This window comes from Rana temporaria, chromosome 1, assembly GCF_905171775.1.
Source record: "Rana temporaria chromosome 1, aRanTem1.1, whole genome shotgun sequence".
NCBI lineage: Eukaryota > Metazoa > Chordata > Amphibia > Anura > Ranidae > Rana > Rana temporaria.
This window is the reverse complement of record NC_053489.1, coordinates 77,466,751-77,480,567: the sequence shown is the minus strand read 5'-3', so window position 1 is coordinate 77,480,567 and position 13,817 is coordinate 77,466,751.

Here is a 13,817-nt window from a genome sequence, read left to right as displayed (position 1 = left end):
ATTTCCCCTTCCTGTCCCATAGGGTTCTCTAACCACAAACATTGGGAGAAAAGCAAAATATCACATGCTTGCTGAGCAGTACCATAAAATAATCATAAGAGAGTATTGATACAACACAAAATCACATTGAGGAGTATTTGGGAGGATGTCTTTCAGGATTTCAGTTCATATAAGTCAACTAAATATAAATACAGTGGAACCTTGGTTAACGAGTAATGCGCTTAATGAGCGTTTTGAAGGACAAGCAACTTTTTTTTTTTATTCTGACTCAGTTTGCCAATGTTGTCTCGCAAAACAAGCAGAATTCAAGCTAATAGGATGTGCAATACCGCATTTGGCCAGAGGTGCGGAGGCGCCGGTGACACTCGGAATGGTTTGGAAATACTCGGAAGCACTCGGAAATAGTCAGAAACACTAGGGAATACTAGGAGTGTTTCCCAGCCTTTCCAAGGGTTTCCGAGATCAGCCGAGCTGAGTATTTCTGAGGCTCACCGGTGCCCCCACCACCACATGCGGTACTGCATGCCATAGAAGTCAACGCAGAACAAATACTCCTTGTTTCCATAGACTTCTATGGGAAAAATCACTTTGACATGCGAGTGCTTTGGATTACAAACATTCTCCTGGAACGGATTATGCTAGTCGTAATCCAAGGTTCCTCTGTACAATCAAACTGTTTCAGGTCAATATACAGGGACAAAAAAATGTCAAAATCCATAAAATCAATAAGTGTCCATATAGTGGACTTATCATGTAATGTCTGCAAACAACATGTGAATATTTGTTGAAATGTTCCCAACCAATAGAACATGAGGGAAGAAAATAAAAGAACTGAAGATAAGACTTTAATGAAAGGCGAAAGGCTTCATAGCTTTTTCTGCCTTAAAATAGGTGCAGAATATTATTTTATATCTGTTTGATCAGTGCAAAAATATAAATGTGATCCGGCCAGAAATATTGTGCTGATGATTGGCAGTTCAAATTGTTCCCTGCTTTACCTGTGGAATGCAGAACCCCCCATATTTTGGAGATGAGGAGAGGGAGAGGTTTTTGTAGTCCCAGATAGAAAGATAGAAAGCAATTGTTACTTGCTCTTGCTAGACTTGCCAGGCTTTACAAGTTTTATTATTGCACAATTGCAGTAAGTCCGCATTGCATAAATCCAGTTTAATGTTCTTTGCAAAGTTCTGGTTCAGTTATCAGAGTGCGGCAGTCCAGGATTATCTTTTCTCTTCTGGTTCAGTTATGTTGTGCAATACTCATCCCACCACAGGGGTCGCTGTGGCTGAATTTTTATGCTGTAGATCAGTGTTTCTCAACTCCTGTCCCCCAGCAGGTCATGTTTTCAGGCTCTCCATTATTTTTCACAGGTGATTTGATCAGTTTCACTGCCTTAGTATTTACTAAAGCCGTTTCATCTGAGGGAAATCCTGAAAACATGACCTGTTGGGGAGCCTTGAGGACTGGAGATGAGAAACACTGCTGTAGACTCGCAGAGCTCTTTCTGTAGACTCACTACTGCAACTTTGCTTTTGCTAGAGACTTGAAATGCAAATTTGCTACAAATTTCAAATAGAACCTGTGCTTCAAGTATACAACTTGCCAGTTGACAAATGTGCAGCAAGGTAACAAGACTCACAATTCAACACGGACACAAATGTGGCAAGTCATCCTTGCTATCTGGGGTCATAACAGTTTCTGTCCTAGGGTGACAGCACTGCTCTTCCATAGGTTCAGTACAGTGGGCAGTGGCGGTGCATCCATAAAGGGTGCAGGAGCACCGCCCCCTCTCTCCTGTCACTCCTCTATCACCATAGATAGATTCATGCATTGCATGAATCTATGGTCACTTCTGCCGCCCCCTATTTAGGTGTCCGGCCCCTTGTCGGGCTCCGAGCATCTCAATTACAGCGGCGGGGTGTTTTTGGAAGCGCCTGATTAGAGCCGTGGGATCTAATAGGTGTCCTGATTAGAGCCATAGGCTCTAATAGGCTTCCAAAATGGTAAAGAGCGGGTGCAATACTGTTTACTTAGTGTTGTGTTAGGGAAGCAAATAAATCGCTTTCCTAACACTGACCTGCCTCTCAGCCAATCAGGTGCTCGGGTCTGGTTACCTGTCACCTGATTGGAAGCCTATCAGGTGTCCAATCATAGCAGAGGATGCGGAAAGAGGACGGGAGAAGACATCAAAGCTTCAGAGCATGGAGGACAGCGCCGTGACCCGAGACAGGCAAATGCCGGACGGGGAATGCTCACAGGGGCAGCATTTGATGGGGCACAGTAGCGGCAATTGATGGGCACACTGGCAGCAATTAATGAGGCACAGCAGCGGCAATTGATGGGGCACAGTAGCAGCAATTGATGGGGCAGAGTAGCAGCAATTGATGGGCACACTGGCAGCAATTGATGGGCACACTAGTAGCAATTGATGGGCACACTGGCAGCAATTGATGGGGCACAGTAGTGGCAATTGATGGGGCAGAGTAGCAGCAATTGATGGGCACACTGGCTGCAATTGATGGGCACACTAGTAGCAATTGATGGGCACACTGGCAGCAATTGATGGGGCACAGTAGTGGCAATTGATGGGGCAGAGTAGCAGCAATTGATGGGCACACTGGCAGCAATTGATGGAGCACAGTAGCAGCTATTGATGGACACAGTGGCAGCAATTGATGGGCACACTGGCAGCAATTGATGGGTACAGTAGCTGCATTTGATGACACAGTGGCGGCAAATTTATGGGTACAGTGGCTGAGTTTGATCGCACAGTGGCTGCGTTTGATGAGCCTAGTCGCTGCGCTTGATGGGCACGGTGGCTGTGCTTGATTGGCACGGCAGCTGCGTTTGATGGGCACAGTGGCTGCATTTGATGGCACAGTATCTGAGTTTGATGGGCACAGTGGCTGCATTTGATGGCACAGTATCTGAGTTTGATGAGCACAGTGGCTGCGTTTGATGGGCACAGTGGCTGCGTTTGATGGCACACTATCTGCGTTTGATGGGCACAGTGGCTGCGTTTGATGGGCACAGTGGCTGCGTTTGATGGGCACGACAGCTGTGTTTGGTGGGCACACTGGCTGCAATTGATGTTTTTTTTTGTTTGTTTGCGCCCCCCCCAAAAAAATGTAAACACCAGCCGCCACTGACAGTGGGTGTATGTGGTCACCCTAGGACAGGGAGTGTGTTCCTGGCAGGATCACTGGATAAAAATAAAGGAATAAAAGCCTGAAAAATGAAAACTACAGCAAAGCAGCCACCAGATCTAGGACTGGTAAACTTTTTGTTTTTGGATTTTGTTGCTCTTTAAATACTGATGTTGTCTAAACCAGGAACTATGTGAAGGATTAAGCAATCCTCAATCACAAAACATAAAAAGTAGATACATGTAGTGAACTCCAATGTATTCTTGGGGACTTTCTGTGATTTTAATCTAAATATTTGCTGGCTTGAAATTGAAAAGGGGATTTTTACTAAGTCCAGGTAAATACACTTGAAGGATAACTGTTAGGTGTACTTGCATTTTTTGTACCCCCTTTTGTCAGAACCCCCCAATTTAAAGCTGAACTCTGGTTCGGTGGAAACCCACTGCAAGGGTATTTTTCTCTGCTGCCCGGAGTGGGGGGTTTAAAGTAAATGTGAACCGTTACTTTTAAAACAATGCATTGGGCCAGATTCATGTACCTGGGCGTATCTTTAATTGGGCGAGCGTATCCTATTTACGCTACGCTGCCGCAACTTAGACAGGCAAGTGCAGTATTCACAAAGCTCTTGCTCCGTAAGTTGCGGCGGCGTAGTGTAAATGGGCCGGCGTAAGCCCGCGTAATTCAAAGTAGGCTGGTAGGGGGCGTGTTGTATGGAAATGAATTGTGACCCCACGTGAATGAGGCGCCTAACGAACGGCGCATGCGCGCGCATGCTCAGTATCACGTCAAATTTACTCCATAATATACGCCGGCTCAATGCCTGTGATGTTAACGTAACCTACGCACAGCCCCATTCACGTACGACTTACGTAAACGACGTAAAAAGATACGCTTGTTCCGACGTCCATACTTTGCATTACCTACGCCTCATATAGCAGGGGTAACTTTACGCCAGACGTAAGCCTTACGTAAATGGCGTAGCGGGCACAAGTACGTTCGTGAATCGGCGTATCTAGCTCATTTACATATTCAACGCGTAAATCTATGGAAGCGCCCCTAGCGGCCAGCGTAAATATACACCCTAGATACGGCGGCGTACTAAGACTTACGTCGGTCGGCTGAAGCCATATGTCAGGCGTATCTTGTTCCCAGAATACCGCGCAGAGATACGACGGCGCAACTTTTAAATTACGCTGCGTATCAATAGATACGCCAGCGTAACTCGTTCGTGGATCTGGCCCATTATGTTCTTTTAAAGGTTAAGGGTTCACATACACATTAAAGCCTTATTCCAGGCAGCAGAGAAAAATACTTGCAATGGGTTTCTATTCTTCTAAGTAGAATGCAAAGAATAAAGAATTATAGGTGGATTCAGAAAGACTTAGGCTGGCGTATCAGTAGATACGCCAGCCTAAGTCTGAATGTGCGCCGGCGCTAATTTAAGCGTATTCTGGAAACCAGATACGCTTAAATTAGGCTCAGATACGAGCGGCGTAAGTGTCTTACACCGTCGTATCTTAAAGTGTAATTTTTAGGCTGACAGCTAGGTGGCGCTTTCATTGCGGTCGGCGTAGAATATGTAAATCACTAGATACGCCTATTCACGAACGTACGCCTGGCCGACGCAGTACAGATACGCCGTTTACGTAACGCATTATCAGGCCTAAAGTTATTCCATCAAATAGCTGGAATAGTAATGTTAAGTATGGCCGTCGTTCCCGCGTCGAAATTCGAAAATTTTACGTCGTTTGTGTAAGTCGTCCGTGAATAGGGATTTACGTCATTTACGTCCATGTCGAAACCAATAGGACTGTGCGGCGTACTTTGCCGCAATGCACACTGGGATATGTAGGCAGACGGCGCATGCGCCGTTCGTAAAATACGTCAATCACGTAAGGCCACCCTCCATTAGCATAAAACACGCCCCCTCAGCCGAATTTGAATTATGCACGCTTACGCCCACCCGATTTACGCTACGCCGTCATAACTTAGCAGGCAAGCACTTTGTGAATCATGTACTTGCCTCGCTAACTTACGGCGGCGTAGTGTAAATGCCATACGCTACGCCGCCGCAACTATGCGCCCGCCTACCTGAATCCACCTAATAGACTACACTGATGGTAGTGCTCCCATTCCTAGCATGTAGGCACGTGCAGTTTGCTTGTCTGCGACTGGGTGGCTCTGTTCCCAATATCTTGTAGTAGAGGGAATTATGTAATTGAGAGTTGGGCTCCTTTTAGAGAAAACCTTCCTCTTGTGTTGTGATGGGTGGTCTTAGTTTCTGTTCATTCCATGAGGCATGAGAACCAAGCACCCCAAAGCCATGCAGATGTATTCAGCAAATGCCTAAGGGCCCTTAGCAGGGCTGAAGCCCCAGGTGAAGGTGGGGTAGTTCAACACCCAGCAGGACCAGCTGTAGTTGCCATGACTCTCAACAGTTGACTGTGGACCGTGAGTAGAATGCAAAAGGCCTTTTAGGTCTTTGACTTGAGTACTAGAACACCTGGGAATGAGTGTAACATCTGGGAGTATGCCTGCCTGGGCCGTCTTTAAGGCAGGGCAAAAGGGGCAGCTGTGAGGCCCCGTACACACGACAGAGTTTCTCGGCAGAATTCACAGAGAAACTCGGTCAAAACCCGGATTCTGCCGAGAAACTCTGTCGTCTGTACAGTTTTGGCTCGATGGAGCCGCCGAGGAGCTCGACGAGAAAATAGAGAACATGTTCTCTATTTTCTCGTTGTTCTATGGGAGAAGGCGGCCCGCCGAGCTCCTCGGCGGCTTCATCCCAGAACTCGACGAGGAACTCGACGTGCTTGGCACGTCGAGTTCCTCGGCCGTGTGTACGGGGCCTCATTGTTGTGGGGCCCAAAGCAGCTGCCTCATACTTGCCAACTATATCAGTTTAAATTCCCTTGTTCCTTGAAGTTTTAGTCATGTGCTGTGTCCTGATATCTCAGTGTGCAGTGCTGCTACTAATGCTGCCCAGCTCTGCCCTACTGTTGTGTACAGATGACTCACCTGCAGACCCTGTGTGTACATGTAAATAACCATCATTCATATGTAAATAGCGGCGGGATTCATATGTAAAAAGCTGAGGCCGGCGGCATTCATATGAAAATAAAGGCGGCATTCATATGTATATCATGCCCATCTGCAGTGAAGAGATGATGTGCTGTAACCTCTAGCAACCAATCAGTGAGCAGTATTACTGTACAGTAATATCTAGCAACCAATCAGTGAGCAGTATTACTGTACAGTAATCTCTAGCAACCAATCAGTGAGCAGTATTACTGTACAGTAATCTCTAGCAACCAATCAACAAGAAGAAATCATGTGCTGTAACCTCTAGCAACTACTCAGTGAGCCGTAATGTGTGCTGTGACCTCTAGCAACCAGTCAGTAAGTGGTAATGATATGCTGTAACCTCTGGCAACCAATCACAATCGCTGCCTGATCTGATACAGTAAACTGATTTTAAGTCTAGCTGATATTTATTGTATGTCTCAGAGCAGGTGGCGAGCAAAATTGCATGGGGGGCCCCAAGATTTTTTTTTACCCAGGGTCCAATCAACATTAAAGACGGCCATGATGCCTGAGGGCAATAGAAAGTGACATTGGAACAGACTGGTATACTAGGAGGGTACCTTGTTCCTCGGTGATGGAAGCTGAATGCAGGGCAGGCTCAAGAGCATCATGCTGAGGATTTTGGAGGGACGTTTTTATGGTTCATTAATAAAATGAAACACAAACTTTTTTTTATTAAAACAAATTAAGTATTTTAAACAAACTTCTCATTCACACTGTATGTGCAAGGGAACCCGTGTGAATGAGCCCCAATTTTCTTTATACTTTTTTTTACATTTTATTAATTATTTGTTGCAATCTTTTATTGTTTACATTTCTTTATATATATCATTTTTTTTTACAATTCAACTTTTTTTTTTTCCCACAATGCTTTTGAGGGGGCAGTGGAGGACAGCGAATGGTGTCAGTAGAGCAGTGGACTGTGTCAGCAGTTTTTTTTTAATATTTATATTTAATTTTTTCATTATTTTTTACAATTTCATTCCCCCCCCCAAAAAATACATTTGGTGCTGGGTTTGGTAGTGGACGGCATCAGTAGGGCAGGCAATGGCAGTGCCATAAATGGTCAGTCTAACCCTGCTGGGCCTATATTAAGGTAAGGGCCTGGAGCTTCAATAAGCCCCTACATTAATCCGTCCCTGGCTGAATGGTGTGAACTTAGTATAATAAGGGAACTGGTCCCAACACTGCGGTGCTCCAAACGGGAGCAGGTGATAAGGGTAGATGGCTTACGAAATTGTGTGTTGGCGTACTTCAGACAAATATCTGCTCCTATATATGGCTTTCCGTGCCAAGAAATTCTGCCAGTATGTCAGTGTAATGTTAGATGTCACGTCCTTTTTAGAGAAGTTATAGTAAAGTGCAGAAAATGCACTCTTTGTGTGGACATTCCTTTACTCCTAAATATTAAAACCTATGGCCAGGGATGTCATGAGTGGGCATACACCCAGGAGTTTGACACAAAATGGTGAAGGGTTTCATCTACCAGTAGGTGGGTAGCTGCCTATTCAAGAAGAAAGAAGCCGGGCATGGACTTGCACAGCTTGGTGTCATTATACAGCCAATCTTAACTCCCTTACACATAATCAGTTTGAAATAGGAAAGCAGGGGGACTGGCATGGGCACCAGGTATTTCACACACGGAAGCAATACAAAGAGAACAGGATACTTTTTCATACAAGTACATGGTACGGCAGGCACATATCAGAAGTATGGAATGTTGGGATGACTTGCACCTTACCTGGACCAGTGGTGGCCTTTTATTTTATAGAAATAAATAGGAGATCATACTTGTACAGCCAGACTGGGAGACTTTTTGTGAAGAATTTGTGAAGAAGTCTTTAAAGCCTCGTTCACACGATCGGATTACCATCGGACAAATCCGTGGGTTTTTGTTCGAAGGGCGTTGGCCGTGAACGTGTTCTGCATACAGACGGCAGAACTTTTTCAGCCAACATTCACAAAACAACATGGTTTTCCTGCTCTTTAGCGCCACCCTTTGTACAACTTCTGCTAATGTTGTTTTATGGTTAGCATTGGTTTGCAGCATGCGTGTTTGTACTTTGGATTTTAGTCTGACAGACTTGTGTACACATGATCGGATAATCTGACGAACACATTTGTTGTCGGACAATTTGAGGGCATGACCATCCAACATTTGTTGATGGAAATTCCGACAACAATTGTCTGATGGAGCATACAGACGGTCGAATTATCTGACAAAACACGTCTGTAATGGTCAGGGGTTAACACCGTTTACGATATTCCATTCCACCAACCCACTACAGCTTCCGACACTCCGACAATCCAGCAGACAGGAACCATAAGAATTCCCCAGAAAACGAGACACACAGCTCTGTTCTCTGGTTCCAAATGGATAGATCTTTTAATGACAAACTCAGGCTCTTTTTATACAGTAGAAAGCATGCTGCAGTAATCAAAGGGACAATGACACACTCCACCCACAACATCATACAATGGGTACTAACGAGTCCCCCTCAATCCACATCTTAGACAGACATTCTAACTCCACGATAAGCTATTCTCACCTGCTACACAATACACATTCCTTTAGTAAGTCAGATGTCTGACCTTTAGAGTGTGCTAACTCACAACACATCATAGGCGTGCGCAGCCATTTACATTAGGGTGTGCACCCCAAAGCTCAAACACACATGTATGTGTGTGTGTGTGTATATATATATATATATATATATATATATATATATACACACACACACACATGCACGCTTTTAGAAATCAATTGGTACATGTGCACAGGTTTTTTTGTTCAGTTTGCTGGTTGGAGGGAGGGCTGAGAGAGAGAGGTGTAAGAGAGGCCTAAGAGAGAGATAGAGAGGTGTAGGAGAGAGGGCTGAGAGGGAGAGAGGTGTAGGAGAGAGGGTTGAGAGGGAGAGGTGTAGGAGAGAGGGCAGAGAGAGAGAGAGGTGTAAGAGAGAGGGCTGAGAGGGAGAGAGGTGTAGGAGAGAGGGCTGTGAGAGAGAGGTGTAGGAGAGAGGGCTGAGAGAGAGAGAGAGAGAGAGAGAGAGAGAGGGCTGAGAGAGAGAGAGAGAGAGGTGTAGGAGAGAGGGCTGAGAGAGAGAGAAAGAGGTGTAGGAGAGAGGGCTGAGAGAGAGAGAGGTGTAGGAGAGAGGGCTGAGAGAGGTGTAGGAGAGAGGGCTGGGAGAGAGAGAGGTGTAGGAGAGAGGGCTGAGAGAGAGGTGTAGGAGAGAGGGCTGAGAGAGAGATAGAGGTGTAGGAGGGAGGGCTGAGAGAGAGAGAGAGAGAGAGGTGTAGGAGAGAGGGCTGAGAGAGAGAGAGGTGTAGGAGGGAGGGCTGAGAGAGAGAAAGGCGGGAGGGCTGAGAGAGAGGTGTAGGAGGGAGGGCTGAAAGAGAGAGAGGTGTAGGAGGGAGGGCTGAGAGAGAGAGGTGTAGGAGGGAGGGCTGAGAGAGAGAGAGAGAGAGAGGTGTAGGAGGGAGGGCTGAGCGAGAGGTGTAGGAGGGAGGGCTGAGAGAGAGGCGGGAGGGCTGAGAAAGAGAGGTGTAGGAGGGAGGGCTGAAAGAGAGAGAGGTGTAGGAGGGAGGGCTGAGAGAGAGAGGTGTAGGAGGGAGGGCTGAGAGAGAGAGAGAGAGAGAGGTGTAGGAGGGAGGGCTGAGAGAGAGAGGTGTAGGAGGGAGGGCTGAGAGAGAGAGAGAGAGAGAGGTGTAGGAGGGAGGGCTGAGAGAGAGGTGTAGGAGGGAGGGCTGAGAGAGAGGCGGGAGGGCTGAGAAAGAGAGGTGTAGGAGGGAGGGCTGAAAGAGAGAGAGAGGTGTAGGAGGGAGGGCTGAGAGAGAGAGGTGTAGGAGGGAGGGCTGAGAGAGAGAGGTGTAGGAGGGAGGGCTGATAGAGAGAGGTGTAGGAGGGAGGGCTGAGAGAGAGGTGTAGGAGGGAGGGCTGAGAGAGAGAGAGGTGTAGGAGGGAGGGCTGAGAGAGAGAGGTGTAGGAGGGAGGGCTGAAAGAGAGAGAGGTGTGGGAGGGAGGTCTGAGAGAGAGAGGTGTAGGAGGGAGGGCTGAGAGAGAGAGGCGGGAGGGCTGGGAGAGAGAGGTGTAGGAGGGAGGGCTGGGAGAGAGGGAGGGCTGAGAAAGAAGGAGGGCTAAGAAAGAGGGAGGGCTGAAAGAGAGGGAGGGCTGAAAGAGAGGGAGGGCTGAGAGAGAGGGAGGGCTGAGAGAGAGGGAGTTGAGGGATGGCGAAGAGAGGGGGGCTGAAAGAGACGGGTAGGCTGAGAGAGAAGGGAGGGGGCTTAGAGAGGGGGTTGAGAGAATAGGGTGGGCTCATAGAGACGGGTTGGCTGAGAGAGGGGGGGGCTGAGAGAATAGGGAGGGCTAAGAGAGAAGGGAGGGGGTTTAGAGAGAGGAGGGCTGAGAGAGGGGGATGGCTGAGAGACAGGGGGCAGAGAGAGAAAGGAGGGGAGCTTAGAGAGAGGGGGGTGGCTGAGAGTATAGGGATGGCTAAGAGGGGGGATGGCTGAGAGAGAAGGGAGGGGTTTAATCGAAAGAGGAGGGCTGAGAGGGGAGGGGCTGAGAGGAAGGGGGGACTTAGAGAGAGGGGGCTGAGAAAGAAGGGAGGGGGCTTAGAGAGAGGGGGCTGAGAGAGCAGGGAGGGGGGCTTAGAGAGAGGGGAGGGCTGAGCTGAGAGAGAAGGGAGGGGGCTAAGAGAGAAGCGGTCTGAGAGAGCAGGGAGGGGGACTTGGAGAGAGGGGGGCTGAGGGAGAAGTGAGGTGGGCTTGGAGAGAAGGGAGGGGGCTGAGAGAGAAGCGAGGGGGGCTTAGAGAGAAGAGAGGGGGCTTGGAGAGAGGGGGGCGGAGAGAGAAGGGAGGGTGTCTGAGAGATGGGGAAGGGGGCTTGGAGAGAAGGGAGGCGGCAGAGAGAGAAGGGAGGGGGGCTTAGAGAGAGGGGGCTGAGAGAGAAGGGAGGGGGGCTGAGAGATGGGGGAGAGGGCTTGGAGAGAAGGGAGGGGGGCTGAGAGAGAGGGGGCTGAGAGAGAAGGGAGGGTGGCTGAGAGAGGGGGGCTTGAAGAGAAGGGAAGGGGGCTGCAGTTGTGTGTATGATGGTACCTTCCATACCATGATGCCAGTCTCCTGCTTCGATCCGTCCAATAATCTTCCAGCGGCTCCCGCAGCGCAGCAGCCTGTGCCTCCTGCCCGTCCTCGGTGACAGCTCTGTGCCCCCAGTGAGCGGCGACTCGCGAGCCTGTTTGTCCTCCAGCTCCGGGCGGCGGGCCTCACATCAGAGCGCAGAGAGGTACTTGGTGCAGTCCATGCTCTGAAAGCATGTGGTACGCTGCGGCCGCTTGCTTCCTAGGGGAGGCTGGGTCAGAGGACGGGGTCAAGGAGGAGGCGGTGCCCGAGTCTCGGGCTCTCGGCGATGGATGCCCAGCCGCCCACATCTCCCCAGGAGTGCTGCTGATTGCTGCCCACTGCCGCGCCGCCACACACATTTTCTGGTGCTAGTCAGCCAGGTAGAGGACGGGGCGCATTGAAAAGTTCCAGGCGCCCTCTCCTTTCAGGAGAGAGCGCCGTCCCTGGGTGTGCCTGGGCATTAGGGTGTGCCCAGGCACACCCGGCACACCCCGTGCGCACGCCTATGCAACACATATTAGCATCAATAGAACTTGTACACAATACAGTGTTAATTAGCACCACACAATGAAATATCTTAGGAGCCAGACTTAATTAACACCTTAACAGTATGTGTCCCCATATTGAATGAATCACACTATTATTGACCTGTTGGGTTCAGAATTAACCACCTGTAATATTTTAAGATATCCAGCAATACATTGTGAATTATCCTTACTGTCCCATCTCATGTAATTCAAGATATAATTTCTCAGTCATCCTATGCCCCTAATGGACATAGGATGACCCTACACCCAAGAGTCATTGGTGAAGCTGAACCAGGAGTACCCCGCATCCTTCAAGAGCCTCTGGCTCCCACGGGCCATGCCTTTACAACGTCCATCACACAATTGTTGCTGGAATATCCGATCGTGTGTACGGGCCTTATGGGTGGAGAAAGGAAAATGTTGGATTTTAGGACTGCTGGGGAGACGATAGGCGTTACTTACACTGTATGTACAGCCAAACCCCTTTGTTTTAGTTTTGGATGCAGTAGGAAAAAGATGAAACCCCTGATAGATTATAATTTGCTGTTTGTATCCTGTTTAGGGGATTTCCCTTCAATTCCTGTCCTAGAGCTGCAACAGAAAGTAAAAAGAATTCACCACTAAGACAGTTGTCACTGTACCAGGCGTCTCCATGGAAATATTCCCCCTTGCTCTGGTGGCAACTCCAAATTTTGGGATATCCCATCACTTTCTGCCTCAGTGATTATGGTCACCAGGACATATGAAGAGGGTGAATTTGCATACACCTTAATGGTCCATGCACATTGGCTCTGTACTTTTTGGTTGTATGTGGCCACTGGCCATACTCTTGTAATGCTTTTTTTGTGTTAGTGTTTACCCACACAACACATCCAATGTATTTCCAGTGCGGCTCCCCGGGCACGAGAAAATGCCAGGAGTTTTACGATAAGCATAAAAATGCCTTGCAGATGCACAGAGATGTATGTAATTCTTAATGGTACCCCCACTTATTGGCAAATGCAGTGTGTTTTCTGTGCAGTGCGATGAAAAAAAATAATAAAATGGTTGAGGACTCCTTTCCCTGTGTTTCTGTGGGTAGGGAAGCCCATTGAAATGAATGGACTGGCCTACGTGTAGCAGCACAGATGTGAATCCCCACTTTGGGGTACTCAACTATGCACTCCAAACCCCCTCTCTGTTAACCTCTACACCCTAAACCTCCTTTCTGCTCACCTCCACACCCTCCTCTCTGCTCACCTCTGTATCCCACACCCCTCTCTCTGCTCACCTCTATACCGGAAACCCCCTGTCTGCTCCCCTCTGTACCCCAAACCCCTGTCTGCTCACCTCTTTACCCCCAAACTCCCCACCCTCTGCTCACCTCTGTATCCCGCACCCCCCTCTCTGCTCACCTCTATACCAGAACAACCTGTCTGCTCCCCTCTGTACCCCAAACCCCTGTCTGCTCACCTCTTTACCACAAACTCCCCACTCTCTGCTCACCTCTGTATCCCGCACCCCCCCTCTCTGCTCACCTCTATACCGGAACAACCTGTCTGCTCCCCTCTGTACCCCAAACATCTGTCTGCTCACCTCTTTACCCCAAACTCCCCACTCTCTGCTCACCTCTGTACCCCCAACTCTTCTCTCTGCTTATCTCTGTACCCCTAACCCCCTGCTCACCTCTGTTCCCCAAAATCCCCCTTCTGCTCACCTCTGTACATCTAACCCCCCTCACCCCGGAGCCACAAAACCTCCTCTCTGCTCACCTCTGTACCCTGAACTCCCCACACTCCAGGCACCTCTGTACCCTGAACTCTATACACTCCGGTCACCTCTGTACCCTGAACTCCCCACACTCCAGGCACCTCTGTACCCTGAACTCTGCACACTCCGGTCACCTCTGTACCCCTAACCTCCTTTCTTATCTCTGTGCCCCAAACCCTCCTCTCTCCTCACC